This window comes from Ambystoma mexicanum, chromosome 1p, assembly GCF_040938575.1.
Source record: "Ambystoma mexicanum isolate Mex_15411 chromosome 1p, UKY_AmexF1_1, whole genome shotgun sequence".
Taxonomy (NCBI): domain Eukaryota; kingdom Metazoa; phylum Chordata; class Amphibia; order Caudata; family Ambystomatidae; genus Ambystoma; species Ambystoma mexicanum.
This window is the reverse complement of record NC_090921.1, coordinates 1509677400-1509690551: the sequence shown is the minus strand read 5'-3', so window position 1 is coordinate 1509690551 and position 13152 is coordinate 1509677400.

Below are 13152 nucleotides of genomic sequence, written 5' to 3'. Positions count from 1 at the left end.
AGATGTGATATCCAACTCCTTCCCAATCCAATCCTGAGACCCTTCCGATAGCAGAGACGTGATATCTCAATGCTTCTACCAAACCTGAGACCCTTCCTTTAGCATGAGATGTGATATCCAAATCCTTCACATTCCAATCCTGAGACCCTTCCTATAGTATGAGATGTGATATCTCAATGCTTCTAATACCAAACCTGAGATCCTTCCTATAACATGAGATGTGATATCCAATTCCTTCCCATTCCAAACCTGAGACCCTTCCTATTGGATGCGATGTGATATCCAACTCCTTCCCATTCCAACCCTGAGACCCTTCCTATAGCATGAGATGTGATGTCTCAATGCTTCTAATACCAAACCTGAGATCCTTCCTATAACATGAGATGTGATATCCAACTCCTTCCATTCAAATCCTGAGACCCGTCCTATAGCATGAGATGTGATATCTCAATGCTTATACCAAACCTGAGACCCTTCCTATAGCATGAGATGTGATATCCAACTGCTTCCCATTCCAATCCTGAGACCCTTCCTATAGCATGAGATGTGATATCTCAATGCTTCTAATACCAAACCTGAGATCCTTCCTCTAACATGAAATGTGATATCCAACTCCTTCCCTTTCCAAACCTAAGAGCCTATCTATAGCATGAGATGTGATATCCAAGTCCTTCCCATTCCAACCCTTAGACCCTTCCTACAGCATGCAATATGATATCTCAATGATTCTAATAACAAACCTGAGACCCGTCCTATAACATGAGATGGGATATCCAACTCCTTCCCATTCCAATCCTGAGACACTTCCGATAGCAGAGATGTGATATCTCAATGATTATACCAAACCTGAGACCCTTCCTATAACATGAGATGTGATATCCAAATCCTTCCTGTTCCAAACCTGAGACCCTTCCTTTAGCATGAGATGTGATATCCAGCACCTTCCCATTCCAATCCTGAGACACTTCCTATAGCATGAGATGTGATATCTCAATGCTTCTAATATCAAAACTGAGACCCTCCCTATAGCATGATATGTGATATCTAAGTCCTTCCCATTCCAATCCTGAGACCCTCCCTATAGCATGAGATGTGATATCCAACTCCTTCCCATTCCAATCCTGAGACCCTTCCTATAGCATGAGATATGATATCTCAATACTTCTAATACCAAACGTGAGATCCTTCCGATAACATGAGATGTGATATCCAAATCCTTCCCCTTCCAATCCTGAGACCCTCCCTTTAGCATGAGATGTGATATCGAACTCCTTCCTATTCCAATCCTGAGACTCTTCTGATAGCATGAGATGTGATATCTCAATGCTTCTAATACCAAACCTGAGATCCTTCCGATAGCATGAGATGTGATATCTCAATGCTTCTAATACCAAACCTGAGATCCTTCCTATAACATGAGATGTGATATCCAAATCCTTCCCCTTCCAAACCTGAGACCCTCCCTTTAGCATGAGATGTGATATCCAACTCCTTCCCATTCCATTCCTGAGACCCTTCTGATAGCATGAGATGTGATATCTCAATGCCTCTAATACCAAACCTGAGATCCTACCTCTAACATGAAATGTGATATCTAACTCTTTCCCCTTCCAAACCTGAGAGCCTTCCTATAGCATGAGATGTGATATCCAAGTCCTTCCCATTCCAATCCTGAGACCCTTCCTATAACTTGAGATGTGATATCCAACTCCTTCCCATTCCAATTCTGAGACCCTTCCTATACTATGAGACTTGATATCTCAATGCTTCTAATACAGACGTGAGACCCGTAATATAACATGAGATGTGATATCCAAATCCTTCCCCTTCCAAACCTTAGACCCTTCCTTTATCATGAGATGTGATATCCAACTCCTTCCCATTCCAATCCTGAGACCCTTCCGATATCATGAGATGTGATATCTCAAAGCTTCTAATATCAAACTTGAGACCCTCCCTATAGCATGAGATGTGATATCCAAGTCCTTCCCATTCCAATCCTGAGACCCTTCCTATAGCATGAGATGTGATATCTCAATGCTTCTAATACCAAACCTGAGACCCTTCCTATAACATGAGATGGGAATATCCAACTCCTTCCCATTCCAATCCTGAGACCCTTCCGATAGCTGAGATGTGATATCTCAATGCTTATACCAAACCTGAGATCCTTCCTATAACATGAGATGTGATATCCAACTCCTTCCCATTCCAATCCTGAGACACTTCCTATAGCATGAGATGTGATATCTCACTGCTTATACCAAACCTGAGACCCTTCCCATAGCATGAGATGTGATATCCAACTCCTTCCCATTCCAATCCTCAGACCCTTCCTATAGCATGAGATGTGATATCTCAATGCTTCTAATATCAAACTTGAGACCCTACCTATAGCATGAGATGTGATATCCAAGTCCTTCCCATTACAATCCTGAGACACTTCCTATAGCATGAGAAGTGATATCCAACTCCTTCCCATTCCAATCCTGAGACCCTTCCTATAGCATGAGATATGATATCTCAATACTTCTAATACCAAACGTGAGATCCTTCCGATAACATGAGATGTGATATCCAAATCCTTCCCCTTCCAAACCTGAGACCCTCCCTTTAGCATGAGATGTGATATCCAACTCCTTCCCATTCCAATCCTGAGACCCTTCTGATAGCATGAGATGTGATATCTCAATGCTTCTAATACCAAACCTGAGATCCTTCCGATAGCATGAGATGTGATATCTCAATGCTTCTAATACCAAACCTGAGATCCTTCCTATAACATGAGATGTGATATCCAAATCCTTCCCCTTCCAAACCTGAGACCCTCCCTTTAGCATGAGATGTGATATCCAACTCCTTCCCATTCCATTCCCGAGACCCTTCTGATAGCATGAGATGTGATATCTCAATGCCTCTAATACCAAACCTGAGATCCTACCTCTAACATGAAATGTGATATCCAACTCTTTCCCCTTCCAAACCTGAGAGCCTTCCTATAGCATGAGATGTGATATCCAAGTCCTTCCCATTCCAATCCTGAGACCCTTCCTATAGCTTGAGATGTGATATCCAACTCCTTCCCATTCCAATTCTGAGACCCTTCCTATACTCTGAGACTTGATATCTCAATGCTTCTAATACCAAACCTGAGACCCGTAATATAACATGAGATGTGATATCCAAATCCTTCCCCTTCCAAACCTTAGACCCTTCCTTTATCATGAGATGTGATATCCAACTCCTTCCCATTCCAATCCTGAGACCCTTCCGATATCATGAGATGTGATATCTCAAAGCTTCTAATATCAAACTTGAGACCCTCCCTATAGCATGAGATGTGATATCCAAGTCCTTCCCATTCCAATCCTGAGACCCTTCCTATAGCATGAGATGTGATATCTCAATGCTTCTAATACCAAACCTGAGACCCTTCCTATTACATGAGATGGGAATATCCAACTCCTTCCCATTCCAATCCTGAGACCCTTCCGATAGCAGAGATGTGATATCTCAATGCTTATACCAAACCTGAGACCCTTCGTATGGCATGAGATGTGATATCCAACTCCTTGCCATTCAAATCCTGAGACCCTTCCTATAGCATGAGAAGGGATATCCAACTCCTTCCCAATCCAATCCTGAGACCCTTCCGATAGCAGAGACGTGATATCTCAATGCTTCTACCAAACCTGAGACCCTTCCTTTAGCATGAGATGTGATATCCAAATCCTTCACATTCCAATCCTGAGACCCTTCCTATAGCATGAGATGTGATATCTCAATGCTTCTAATACCAAACCTGAGATCCTTCCTATAACATGAGATGTGATATCCAATTCCTTCCCAATTCCAAACCTGAGACCCTTCCTATTGGATGAGTTGTGATATCCAACTCCTTCCCATTCCAACCCTGAGACCCTTCCTATAGCATGAGATGTGATGTCTCAATGATTCTAATACCAAACCTGAGATCCTTCCTATAACATGAGATGTGATATCCAACTCCTTCCATTCCAATCCTGAGACCCGTCCTATAGCATGAGATGTGATATCGCAATGCTTATACCAAACCTGAGACCCTTCCTATAGCATGAGATGTGATATCCAACTACTTCCCATTCCAATCCTGAGACCCTTCCTATAGCATGAGATGTGATATCTCAATGCTTCTAATACCAAACCTGAGATCCTTCCTCTAACATGAAATGTGATATCCAACTCCTTCCCTTTCCAAACCTAAGAGCCTATCTATAGCATGAGATGTGATATCCAGGTCCTTCCTATTCCAATCCTTAGACCCTTCCTACAGCATGCAATATGATATCTCAATGATTCTAATAACAAACCTGAGACCCGTCCTATAGCATGAGATATGATATCCAAGTCCTTCCCATTCCAATCCTGAGACCCTTCCTATAACATGAAATGTGATATCCAACTCCTTCCCATTCCAACCTGAGACCCTTCCTATAGCATGAGATGGGATATCCAACTTCTTCAAAATCCAATACTGATACCCTTCCGATAGCATGAGATGTGATATCCCAATGCTTCTACCAAACCTGAGACCCATACTATGGCATGAGATGTGATATCAAACTCCTTCCCATTCCAATCCTGAGACCCTTCCTATAGCTTGAGGTGTGATATCCAACTCCTTCCCATTCCAATTCTGAGACCCTTCTTATACCATGAGACTTGATATCTCAATGCTTCTAATACCAAACCTGAGACCCGTCCTATAACATGAGATGTGATATCCAAATCCTTCCCCTTCCAAACCTTAGACCCTTCCTTTATCATGAGATGTGGTATCCAACTCCTTCCCATTCCAATCCTGAGACCCTTCCGATATCATGAGATTTGTTATCTCAATGCTTCTAATATCAAACTTGAGATCCTCCCTATAGCATGAGATGTGACATCCAAGTCCTTCCCATTCCAATCCTGAGACCCTTCCTATAGCATGAGATGTGATATCTCTATGCTTCTAATACCAAACCTGAGACCCTTCCTATAACATGAGATGGGATATCCAACTCCTTCCCATTCCAATCCTGAGACCCTTCCGATAGCAGAGATGTGATATCTCAATGCTTATACCAAACCTGAGACCCTTCCTATGGCCTGAGATGTCATATACAACTCCTTCCCATTCCAATCCTGAGACCCTTCCTTTAGCATGAGATGTGATATCTCAATGCTTATACCAAATCTGAGACCCTTCCTATAGCATGAGATGTGATATCCAAATCCTTCCCATTCCAATCCTGAGACCCTTCCTATAGCATGAGATGTGATATCTCAATGCTTATACCAAACCTGAGAGCCTACCTATAGCATGAGATGTGATATCCAAGTCCATCCCATTCCAATCCTTAGACCCTTCCTACAGCATGCGATGTGATATCTCAATGATTCTAATACCAAACCAGAGACTCTTACTATAACATGAGATGTGATATCCAACTCCTTCCCATTCCAATCCTGAGCCGCTTCCGATAGCAGAGATGTGATATCTCAATGCTTATACCAAACCTGAGACCCTTCCTATAACATGAGATGTGATATCCAACTCCTTCCCGTTCCAAACCTGAGACACTAACTATAGCATATGTGATATCCAACTCCTTCCCATTCCAAACATGAGACCCTTCCTATAGCAAGAAAGTAATATCCAACTCCTACCCATTCCAATCCTGAGACCCTTCCTATAGCAAGAGATGTGATATCCAAATCCTTCCCATTCCAATCCTGAGACCCTTCCTATAACATGAGATGTGATATCCAACTCCTTCCCATTCCAACCTGAGACACTTCCTATAGCATGAGAAGGGATATCCAACTCCTTCCCAATCCAATCCTGAGACCCTTCCGATAGCAGAGATGTGATATCTCAATGTTTATACCAAACCTGAGCCCCTTCCTATCGCATGAGATGTGATATCCAACTCCTTGCCATTCAAATCCTGAGACCCTTCCTATAGCATGAGAAGGGATATCCAACTCCTTCCCAATCCAATCCTGCGACCCTTCCGATAGCAGAGACGTGATATCTCAATGCTTCTACCAAACCTGAGACCCTTCCTTTAGCATGAGATGTGATATCCAAATCCTTCACATTCCAATCCTGAGACCCTTCCTATAGCATGAGATGTGATATCTCAATGCTTCTAATACCAAACCTGAGATCCTTCCTATAACATGAGATGTGATATCCAATTCCTTCCCATTCCAAACCTGAGACCCTTCCTATTGGATGAGATGTGATATCCAACTCCTTCCCATTCCAACCCTGAGACCCTTCCTATAGCATGAGATGTGATATCTCAATGCTTATACCAAACCTGAGAGCCTACCTATAGCATGAGATGTGATATCCAAGTCCATCCCATTCCAATCCTTAGACCCTTCCTACAGCATGCGATGTGATATCTCAATGATTCTAATACCAAACCAGAGACTCTTACTATAACATGAGATGTGATATCCAACTCCTTCCCATTCCAATCCTGAGCCCCTTCCGATAGCAGAGATGTGATATCTCAATGCTTATACCAAACCTGAGACCCTTCCTATAACATGAGATGTGATATCCAACTCCTTCCCGTTCCAAACCTGAGACACTAACTATAGCATATGTGATATCCAACTCCTTCCCATTCCAAACATGAGACCCTTCCTATAGCAAGAAAGTAATATCCAACTCCTACCCATTCCAATCCTGAGACCCTTCCTATAGCAAGAGATGTGATATCCAAATCCTTCCCATTCCAATCCTGAGACCCTTCCTATAACATGAGATGTGATATCCAACTCCTTCCCATTCCAACCTGAGACACTTCCTATAGCATGAGAAGGGATATCCAACTCCTTCCCAATCCAATCCTGAGACCCTTCCGATAGCAGAGATGTGATATCTCAATGTTTATACCAAACCTGAGCCCCTTCCTATGGCATGAGATGTGATATCCAACTCCTTGCCATTCAAATCCTGAGACCCTTCCTATAGCATGAGAAGGGATATCCAACTCCTTCCCAATCCAATCCTGCGACCCTTCCGATAGCAGAGACGTGATATCTCAATGCTTCTACCAAACCTGAGACCCTTCCTTTAGCATGAGATGTGATATCCAAATCCTTCACATTCCAATCCTGAGACCCTTCCTATAGCATGAGATGTGATATCTCAATGCTTCTAATACCAAACCTGAGATCCTTCCTATAACATGAGATGTGATATCCAATTCCTTCCCATTCCAAACCTGAGACCCTTCCTATTGGATGAGATGTGATATCCAACTCCTTCCCATTCCAACCCTGAGACCCTTCCTATAGCATGAGATGTGATGTCTCAATGCTTCTAATACCAAACCTGAGATCCTTCCTATAACATGAGATGTGATATCCAACTCCTTCCATTCCAATCCTGAGACCCGTCCTATAGCATGAGATGTGATATCTCAATGCTTATACTAAACCTGAGACCCTTCCTATAGCATGAGATGTGATATCCAACTACTTCCCATTCCAATCCTGAGACCCTTCCTATAGCATGAGATGTGATATCTCAATGCTTCTAATACCAAACCTGAGATCCTTCCTCTAACATGAAATGTGATATCCAACTCCTTCCCTTTCCAAACCTAAGAGCCTATCTATAGCATGAGATGTGATATCCAAGTCCTTCCCATTCCAACCCTTAGACCCTTCCTACAGCATGCAATATGATATCTCAATGATTCTAATAACAAACCTGAGACCCGTCCTATAACATGAGATGTGATATCCAACTCCTTCCCATTCCAATCCTGAGACACTTCCGATATCAGAGATGTGATATCTCAATGCTTATACCAAACCTGAGACCCTTCCTATAACATGAGATGTGATATCCAAATCCTTCCCGTTCCAAACCTGAGACTCTTCCTTTAGCATGAGATGTGATATCCAGCTCCTTCCCATTCCAATCCTGAGACACTTCCGATAGCATGAGATGTGATATCTCAATGCTTCTAATATCAAAACTGAGACCCTCCCTATAGCATGATATGTGATATCTAAGTCCTTCCCATTCCAATCCTGAGACACTCCCTATAGCATGAGATGTGATATCCAACTCTTTCCCATTCCAATCCTGAGACCCTTCCTATAGCATGAGATATGATATCTCAATACTTCTAATACCAAACGTGAGATCCTTCCGATAACATGAGATGTGATATCCAAATCCTTCCCCTTCCAAACCTGAGACCCTCCCTTTAGCATGAGATGTGATATCCAACTCCTTCCCATTCCAATCCTTAGACCCTTCTGATAGCATGAGATGTGATATCTCAATGCTTCTAATACCAAACCTGAGATCCTTCCGATAGCATGAGATGTGATATCTCAATGCTTCTAATACCAAACCTGAGATCCTTCCTATAACATGAGATGGGATATCCAAATCCTTCCCCTTCCAAACCTGAGACCCTCCCTTTAGCATGAGATGTGATATCCAACTCCTTCCCATTCCATTCCTGAGACCCTTCTGATAGCATGAGATGTGATATCTCAATGCCTCTAATACCAAACCTGAGATCCTACCTCTAACATGAAATGTGATATCCAACTCTTTCCCCTTCCAAACCTGAGAGCCTTCCTATAGCATGAGATGTGATATCCAAGTCCTTCCCATTCCAATCCTGAGACCCTTCCTATAGCTTGAGATGTGATATCCAACTCCTTCCCATTCCAATTCTGAGACCCTTCCTATACTCTGAGACTTGATATCTCAATGCTTCTAATACCAAACCTGAGACCCGTAATATAACATGAGATGTGATATCCAAATCCTTCCCCTTCCAAACCTTAGACCCTTCCTTTATCATGAGATGTGATATCCAACTCCTTCCCATTCCAATCCTGAGACCCTTCCGATATCATGAGATGTGATATCTCAAAGCTTCTAATATCAAACTTGAGACCCTCCCTATAGCAGGGGATGTGATATCCAAGTCCTTCCCATTCCAATCCTGAGACCCTTCCTATAGCATGAGATGTGATATCTCAATGCTTCTAAACCAAACCAATGACCCTTCCTATAACATGAGATGGGAATATCCAACTCCTTCCCATTCCAATCCTGAGACCCTTCCGATAGCAGAGATGTGATATCTCAATGCTTATACCAAACCTGAGACCCTTCCTATGGCATGAGATGTGATATCCAACTCCTTGCCATTCAAATCCTGAGACCCTTCCTATAGCATGAGAAGGGATATCCAACTCCTTCCCAATCCAATCCTGAGACCCTTCCGATAGCAGAGACGTGATATCTCAATGCTTCTACCAAACCTGAGACCCTTCCTTTAGCATGAGATGTGATATCCAAATCCTTCACATTCCAATCCTGAGACCCTTCCTATAGCATGAGATGTGATATCTCAATGCTTCTAATACCAAACCTGAGATCCTTCCTATAACATGAGATGTGATATCCAATTCCTTCCCATTCCAAACCTGAGACCCTTCCTATTGGATGAGATGTGATATCCAACTCCTTCCCATTCCAACCCTGAGACCCTTCCTATAGCATGAGATGTGATGTCTCAATGCTTCTAATACCAAACCTGAGATCCCTCCTATAACATGATATGTGATATCCAACTCCTTCCATTCCAATCCTGAGACCTGTCCTATAGCATGAGATGTGATATCTCAATGCTTATACCAAACCTGAGACCCTTCCTATAGCATGAGATGTGATATCCAACTACTTCCCATTCCAATCCTGAGACCCTTCATATAGCATGAGATGTGATATCTCAATGCTTCTAATACCAAACCTGAGATCCTTCCTCTAACATGAAATGTGATATCCAACTCCTTCCCTTTCCAAACCTAAGAGCCTATCTATAGCATGAGATGTGATATCCAAGTCCTTCCCATTCCAATCCTTAGACCCTTCCTACAGCATGCAATATGATATCTCAATGATTCTAATAACAAACCTGAGACCCGTCCTATAGCATGAGATATGATATCCAAGTCCTTCCCATTCCAATCCTGAGACCCTTCCTATAACATGAAATGTGATATCCAACTCCTTCCCATTCCAACCTGAGACCCTTCCTATAGCATGAGATGGGATATCCAACTTCTTCCAAATCCAATACTGATACCCTTCCGATAGCATGAGATGTGATATCCCAATGCTTCTACCAAACCTGAGACCCATACTATGGCATGAGATGTGATATCAAACTCCTTCCCATTCCAATCCTGAGACCCTTCCTATAGCTTGAGGTGTGATATCCAACTCCTTCCCATTCCAATTCTGAGACCCTTCTTATACCATGAGACTTGATATCTCAATGCATCTAATACCAAACCTGAGACCCGTCCTATAACATGAGATGTGATATCCAAATCCTTCCCCTTCCAAACCTTAGACCCTTCCTTTATCATGAGATGTGATATCCAACTCCTTCCCATTCCAATCCTGAGACCCTTCCGATATCATGAGATTTGTTATCTCAATGCTTCTAATATCAAACTTGAGACCCTCCCTATAGCATGAGATGTGACATCCAAGTCCTTCCCATTCCAATCCTGAGACCCTTCCTATAACATGAGATGTGATATCCAACTCCTTCCCATTCCAACCTGAGACACTTCCTATAGCATGAGAAGGGATATCTAACTCCTTCCCAATCCAATCCTGAGACCCTTCCGATAGCAGAGATGTGATATCTCAATGCTTATACCAAACCTGAGACCCTTCCTATGGCATGAGATGTGATATCCAACTCCTTGCCATTCAAATCCTGAGATCCTTCCTATAGCATGAGATGTGATATCTCTATGCTTCTAATACCAAACCTGAGACCCTTCCTATAACATGAGATGGGATATCCAACTCCTTCCCATTCCAATCCTGAGACCCTTCCGATAGCAGAGATGTGATATCTCAATGCTTATACCAAACCTGAGAACCTTCCTATGGCCTGAGATGTCATATACAACTCCTTCCCATTCCAATCCTGAGACCCTTCCTTTAGCATGAGATGTGATATCTCAATGCTTATACCAAATCTGAGACCCTTCCTATAGCATGAGATGTGATATCCTCCTGAGACCCTTCCTATAGCATGAGATGTGATATCTCAATGCTTCTACCAAACCTGAGACCCTTCCTTTAGCATGAGATGTGATATCCAACTACTTCCCATATTCCAATCCTGAGACCCTTCCTATAGCATGAGATGTGATATCTCAATACTTCTAATACCAAACCTGAGATCCTTCCGATAACATGAGATGTGATATCCAAATCCTTCCCGTTCCAAACCTGAGACCCTCCCTTTAGCATGAGATGGGATATCCAACTCCTTCACATTCCAATCCTGAGAACCTTCTGATAGCATGAGATGTGATATCTCAATGCTTCTAATACCAAACCTGAGATCCTTCCGATAGCATGAGATGTGATATCTCAATGCTTCTAATACCAAACCTGAGATCCTTCCTATAACATGAGATGTGATATCCAAATCCTTCCCCTTCCAAACCTGAGACCCTCCCTTTAGCATGAGATGTGATATCCAACTCCTTCCCATTCTAAATCTGAGACCCTTCTGATAGCATGAGATGTGATATCTCATTGCCTCTAATACCAAACCTGAGATCCTACCTCTAACATGAAATGTGATATCCAACTCTTTCCCCTTCCAAACCTGAGAGCCTTCCTATAGCATGAGATGTGATATCCAAGTCCTTCCCATTCCAATCCTGAGACCCTTCCTATAACATGAGATGTGATATCCAACTCCTTCCAATTCCAACCTGAGACCCTTCCTATACCATGAGATGTGATATCTCAATGCCTCTAATACCAAACCTGAGATCCTTCCTCTAACATGAAATGTGATATCCAACTCCTTCCCTTTCCAAACCTGAGAGCCTATCTATAGCATGAGATGCGATATCCAAGTCCTTCCCATTCCAATCCTTAGACCCTTCCTACAGCATGCAATATGATATCTCAATGATTCTAATAACAAACCTGAGACCCGTCCTATAACATGAGATGGGATATCCAACTCCTTCCCATTCCAATCCTGAGACACTTCCGATAGCAGAGATGTGATATATCAATGCTTATACCAACCTGAGACCCTTCCTATAACATGAGATGTGATATCCAACTCCTTCCCGTTCCAAACCTGAGACCCTTCCTTTAGCATGAGATGTGATATCCAGCTCCTTCCCATTCCAATCCTGAGACACTTCCGATAGCATGAGATGTGATATCTCAATGCTTCTAATATCAAAGCTGAGACCCTCCCTATAGCATGATATGTGATATCTAAGTCCTTCCCATTCCAATCCTGAGACCCTTCCTATAGCATGAGATGTGATATCTCAATGCTTCTACCAAACCTGAGACCCTTCCTTTAGCATGAGATGTGATATCCAACTCGTTCCCATTCCAATCCTGAGACCCTTCCTATAGCATGAGATGTGATATCTCAATACTTCTAATACCAAACCTGAGATCCTTCCGATAACATGAGATGTGATATCCAAATCCTTCCCCTTCCAAACCTGAGACCCTCCCTTTAGCATGAGATGTGATATCCAACTCCTTCCCATTCCTATCCTGAGACCCTTCTGATAGCATGGGATGTGATATCTCAATGCTTCTAATACCAAACTTGAGATCCTTCCTATAACATGAGATGTGATATCCAAATCCTTCCCCTTCCAAACCTGAGACCCTCCCTTTAGCATTAGATGTGATATCCAACTCCTTCCCATTCCAATCCTGAGACGCTTCTGATAGCATGAGATGTGATATCTCAATGCCTCTAATACCAAACCTGAGATCCTACCTCTAACATGAAATGTGATATCCAACTCTTTCCCCTTCCAAACCTAAGAGCCTTCCTATAGCATGAGATGTGATATCCAAGTCCTTCCCATTCCAATCATGAGACCCTTCCTATAACATGAGATGGGATATCCAACTCCTTCCCATTCCAATCCTGAGACCCTTCCGATAGCAGAGATGTGATATCTCAATGCTTATACCAAACCTGAGACCCTTCCTACGGCATGAGATGTCATATACAACTCCTTCCCATTCCAATCCTGAGACCCTTC